Raw genomic sequence first — 6,029 nt, forward strand, 5'->3', positions numbered from 1 at the left:
GAGCTATAAAGCTAAATCTGGAGATGGATACGCACCAACCAGAAAGAGTTGTTCTTATTAATGGCTTACAGCTTATCTATGAAGCATTAGCAAATTATTTATTAGTCATTAATATAGCCATTAGTTACTCTTTATAACTTGTACCTTATTAGAAAGTGGTACCAATAATTTACATAATCATTGGTTTTGTTCAGGGGGCTACTTTGGCTTCTACCCCTTGTGATAAGAGAAAAATCTGCTGTTATCTTGCCTGTATTTGCTGAGAGTTTCATAATTACTCTGTCCACCTACACTTTCCCACTCGAGCTTGGGGAGTTCTCAACATCTTAAAAATGTTGAAAAGAGGTCAGTGGATACTCAACCAAAATAAATTACAACACTATCATAACTCTCATTGATGGTACAGTATCTAGAGCAACAGAGTGGATTTCTTCTTTCATGTGAAAAGCTTTCTGGTACTTAACAGTGTTTCCTCTGAAGTTGCACTGTTGTTCTCTTGCCATATCCACAGCTCTACTCTGACTGTGTTTATTGGCAGCAACTGAGAGTAAAACTGACTTTTGTGTTCCCTTTAATGAGTCAGGCTCCAAGCCAACCAAAACCCAACTACACAGATCGATGTATGTGGCTCCTGTAGGACTGTTGTTTCACATTAAAACATTACTCCCAGGGGATCACGACAGCTTGAAGTGTAGAACACCCGTTTGTTACAGTCACTGGGGATCTGCTTGTGTTGTCCACTTTGTTGCCATTACAGAGCCGCGCTCTGGATCACAGCATTAATTAGCAGCTAATTAATTAAAGCCACTTCCACCCTTGGAGAACTCTACATCGTTATACATCATTGATGTATTTAGTGTGTTCCAGGAGTTACAGTAATTTATGGCTGGAGGCTCAAACCCTCATTTTTGCTCTTCAGCAGTAAAATGAGCTGCAGCTCAGCTATCGTATGTTCAAAAACAACTAAATTTGGTATATACCCACTGCCCTGACAATTCAAATTACTCTTCACATTTTTACCAATTACGAAAGGTCTATAATCTATTTATATTTCTTAATTAATCCTCTCTATATTTTCACACAGTGTATGTTTTTATTTCAGTCATGACAGTTTTTGGCTTTCATATTATACAAAACAAACCTCCCCAAAATTAACAATCATGGTTGTATTTTCACTATTAATGAAAATCATGTGCTTGAACTACTTGCTATTTTATCTTTTGGTATTTTCATGGGATTTATTGACAATAAGAAAAATATAGGATAACACCAGCATTTTTCTTTAAGTAAAAAAAATAAGAGTTATGCGCACATCACTCAACGCACGTCTTGTGCCCAAACTATATTTTGAAGCTGCTGTTGGTTTAAATATTTCTATCTCCCCCTCTTGTATGATGGATTTTTTTCTGTATGACTGTTGAACTTTTGGTACAGCATGGCAAGTAAGTCGTTTTCCTTCAGTTCTAAGGGACTGACACCGACATCTGATTTTTGCTGTTGACACATCACACATCACACAGCTGCAGAGGCTTGTTATATTGACTGTCTGTCTCTTTACTCAAGCCTGTAAAAAACAAAGTGAGATGGCTCCTGCTGGACAGTTTTTGCCTTTGTTTGCTTTGCTGTTTTGCATAACTGCTGACATTTTGTTGGAGCTGGAGCTAATCCAGCAGTTTGTGAGCCACTTATCTGGTGTTCAGTTTGGCCATCCTCAGTGAGAGTTAGGAGAATATTTATCGTGGTCACTGACCCAGACACCTCCCTAAAGACAGCCCACTGAATATTCAATCTTTGTTTCCAGGAATCAACAAAGACTCAAATCAATGACAAGGTTCAACTGTTGGAATCAGGGAAATATTTTGAGTCTTCATGGCCACTGGGAACTTCTTAGTGCAGTCTGCTTCCTTTGCACTTCACCGCATTTTGTTTTAATCAATGCACCAAATTTTCCTCTTCAGCCAAGTGTAAAAACCTTTTGTGACATTTCAACTCTTTAAAGAAATGATCAGAAATGCACATTAACCAATGTTGACAGTTTGTGCCCGGGTTAGCTAAACAGCTAATTAGCACCTGTAGGCCTACTTGTTTCGTTGTACAATGTGCAATGGCAATAAAGACATTCTCACAAGTGCATGCCAATGTTTTTGGCCATTCTATATCCTCTGCACACCATGCACAGTTGACTGATCCCTCCCAGGTCTAATACGCAGGTAAAACACGTTCCTGCATGTTCAGTATAAACCAGTGTGTTACTGTTGTTGATACTGAACACATCGGGACGGGTTTTTGTCAGTGTAACAAGCTGGAGGATGAGTTTCACTCAGTCAGTTGTCTTTTGAAAACTGGGTCTGTAGTTGATTTGTGTCACTGTGAACTGACCAGGTTATCATTGCGTTGTCAAATGCTCGCGAGTGGCAATTCTGTACAACAGAGCGCGTGCGTGGTCCTTACCACTCTGTGTCCTGTGTGCGTTTTGTGTTTTACTGAGCATCCAACATGTAGCTGCTGGTTAAACAGTTAATACTGAAAATACTGAGAAATACTTAGTGTTTCGTAGTTTTTACAAAACACACTCATATAGGCTACAGACTGTCAGATGTGTGCGCGTTTGGATAGAAATAGGAGCTAGTACAGGCACAGCCTCATTTCCCAGGTCAGCATCACTATTAGCCATTAGCGCTTTATTTTAACGTGGAAAAGGTTTCAGTCGTAGTCATCTGGACACTGTTTTCAGAATCAAGACGTTTCGGCTCCCATCCGGAAGTCATTCTCAATTGTGAGGCTGTGTTTTCGAGTTCCCGAACCAGATCCACGGTTTTCTGCCCAAAATTCTTCCGGATGGGAGCTGAAACGTCTTGATTCTGAAAACAGTGTCCAGATGACTACGACTGAAACCTTTTCTATGAAAGAACACTCCTGGACGAATGAGGGACTACACCGTCTTATTTTAACGTGCTTATTGGGCCCCTTGGTCCCCCCCCCAATGTCTGACTGAAGATTTCGCAATTGCTTGTGTTTGCTAATTCTAAAATTTTTTGATGCTGTTTACATCAGTAATGTTTGTAAACACAGCAGGGTACAATGAAGTGAAAAATATATGTAACATTTTCAACTTGTGGGAAGCTAATGTTAGCTAGCTGAGTTGACTTTAGCAGCCTATGCTTGCATCCCTGCCCAGACTATTTCCTGTCCTTTGTCCTCTGTTTTTCACCACAGTGTAAACTTGTCAATCACAGGTGAAGCTTATAACATTAATGCCATGCCAGCTACAGGGCCCTGTTGTTCCTGCTGGCTCACTGGTTCACTCACTGACTGTGGCATAATACCTGCAGCCTGCACTCCATTTAAAGGTTTTCCTGGCCTTGCCACCTTGGAACATGCAACCTGCTGGTAAGGACAAATCAAGAGCACCCACACACAGCTCAAAGTAAAAAAGCACTAATTAGTTTGATTTTCAGCATGACCTGTTTTTAACAAATCAGCATTTTTAATATATTAATTGGTGTAAACCTGTACGATTTAAGGTTTGTGGTGCTTATACCCAATCATGTGGTGTCCACATTATCACACTTCTGTGACTTTTGGGAATTTTTCCCACGTTCCCACCATTAACAAATGCAGGGTAACATACTCTACAATATGAGAGCCAGGGGAATGTCAGTCGAGCAATGTCTCACAGGTAGTTGTTAAACGAGGCCTAATCAGTAAGAAAACTGGAAGACACCTGTGTGGGTTTACAGGGCTTTGGATTAATGTTTAATAATGTCCAAAGATTTTTTACTTGTGTAATCTCATCCTGTGATGGACAGGTGACAAATACTTTACTGCCAATGTTTTTACCATTTCAACATTCATAGCACATTCCAAATTGGACCACTTTCACCTGAACAAAGTAAAAACATAAAGATCGATAAAGAGGAGTAACTCAAATTATTTGTCCACTCAAAAATTCAAGAAATATGATTGTTAAACCTGCAATAACCAATTTCTGGCCACTTAGGGGCAGCAGAAACAAGCTGTAAACACAGCACTGTCATAATATCACCTTTTTATGTTGATATGTAACAGGTTAGCAAACAGCTGCTTACTTACACATCCAGCAGATATATGGAGCAACATTATCATTCATTTGGAGTCATGTTTCTCTCCACCTGATGAATGTTAAGTATAATATTCACTCTTTTTTGGTCTCCACCAATTCATGAGGGAAATATCTGGCTCTTTAGCCGCTAAATACTCCACTATCTTCACCAGCTGGATGCCAACTGTGTCTGTCTGCAGTTTGGTGCTGAGCAGGTAGTGTACAGTAGCTTTTTAAGGATTTTTCGCTCAAAACGACTAGGCCTACATGCTGTGGCCGAAAACTACGCTATAAGAGCACGAGAGTGAAACAAAACAGTAAAATTGGCCCGGAAAACCAAAACAATTAGCTGAAAGACCCTAAAACGCTCTGTGGAGCTGAGGGGAAAAGCAGAGTCGGGGGATAATTCTCTGTGAATTCGTCGCTACAAACGACCTCTTTCACACAAGTAAATATGTGATCCATTGTTAATATAAAAATATTGATTATAGCTGCTTTAAATGGTGCTTTTTGCTCCATAATGTGAAATGAGGAAAGCAATTATACTGTAAAATAAATGTTCAACAGTTCACAGTGTGCTCGCTTTCTGAAAACTATATTTAGAGTTTCTTTATGCTATATTATTACTTGTAAAGGAAAGCTTCTGTCATTGTGTGTTTCATATAGGACGATATTGCCTTTGGATTAAGATCGAAACTGTAGGCTTGCAAGGCATATATTGGGCTGTGTAATGATAATGACACGAGAACTCATGCAGGTAAGTGAGCCAGACAATAGTGTCTATTTATTGCTGAACAGTTGTATTTTGGTTACTCATGACACTATTGTTCCTCTGACCATATGAACTAATTAATTACACCGGTTCAATGAAAATTCATTCGATTTCCTCTTCTGTGTCCTCTATCCACGGCTAATGCTCTTATTCATCAAGAAGGGATTAAATGTGTTCTGCCCTCTGTAATTAAGAACTGGAGTGAGGGAGCTTAAGAGGATTCACATTAAAGGCTATTTTAAAAAAGCCTGATCCTCCTGCTACAAGACAAGGTAATACGATATAGATCAAAATAAACATTTCCTTCTTTGATCACCCTAACATTGAGAACTTTCTTTTTAATTAGTCTGAGAGGCAAATGACACAGTGCATTATTTAATACCACATGGAAGAAGCCTTTTATGTGCAATGTTGTTATTAGATTAACATTTACAGATGGTTTGAAGGTTGTTATTGTAACACCTGTGAAAAACAAGACATTTTACAGAATCAAAAAACAAGAACTTTAGAGCTGAAACAAAGAATGGGAGAAAACAAACAAATGACTGCACACTCACTTCTGCAGTGCACGGCTAACAGTGAACTTTAAGCTATATTTAGAAGGCAGAGCTTTCACAGATGCATCATGTTGTGCTGAACAAGCTGTAGTGATTCATGATGCTGCCGTAAGGATTGTAGTTGCAAATGGCAGTACAGGACTAGACATAATGTGTTTGTTCTACTCTTTGCAGGTCTTCAGTGGAACACATTGCATGTAGAAGCTAAGAACTGCTTATGGTTGAATTACTTTCAAGAGCTCCTAAATCTTAAACCAGATTAACATGTCTTTAAAACAAAATGCTTAGCCTGTTTGTGTTCTGTCTTCTTGTGCTCATGCTGATGAAAGTGAAGGTATACAGTCTGTGTTTGAAGACTAAGAGTCTACAGCCACACTAGCGTCTCTGTTAGGCTGCACAGCGGTGCTTTGAGCCGAATGCTAACATCAGCTTTCTAACATGATAATGCTAACATATTGATGTTTAGCAGGTATAATGTTTACCATGTTAGGTTAGCATTTTAGCATGCTAGCATTTGCTAATTAGCTCTATTTATGTTGTCACCAAAGTTATTACAACTCATCCTTCAGGCCATGGCACACCAATCAAACATTCTCCAACAAACACAGATTTTTAATTT

Source organism: Siniperca chuatsi, linkage group LG6 (genome assembly GCF_020085105.1).
Source record: "Siniperca chuatsi isolate FFG_IHB_CAS linkage group LG6, ASM2008510v1, whole genome shotgun sequence".
NCBI lineage: Eukaryota > Metazoa > Chordata > Actinopteri > Centrarchiformes > Sinipercidae > Siniperca > Siniperca chuatsi.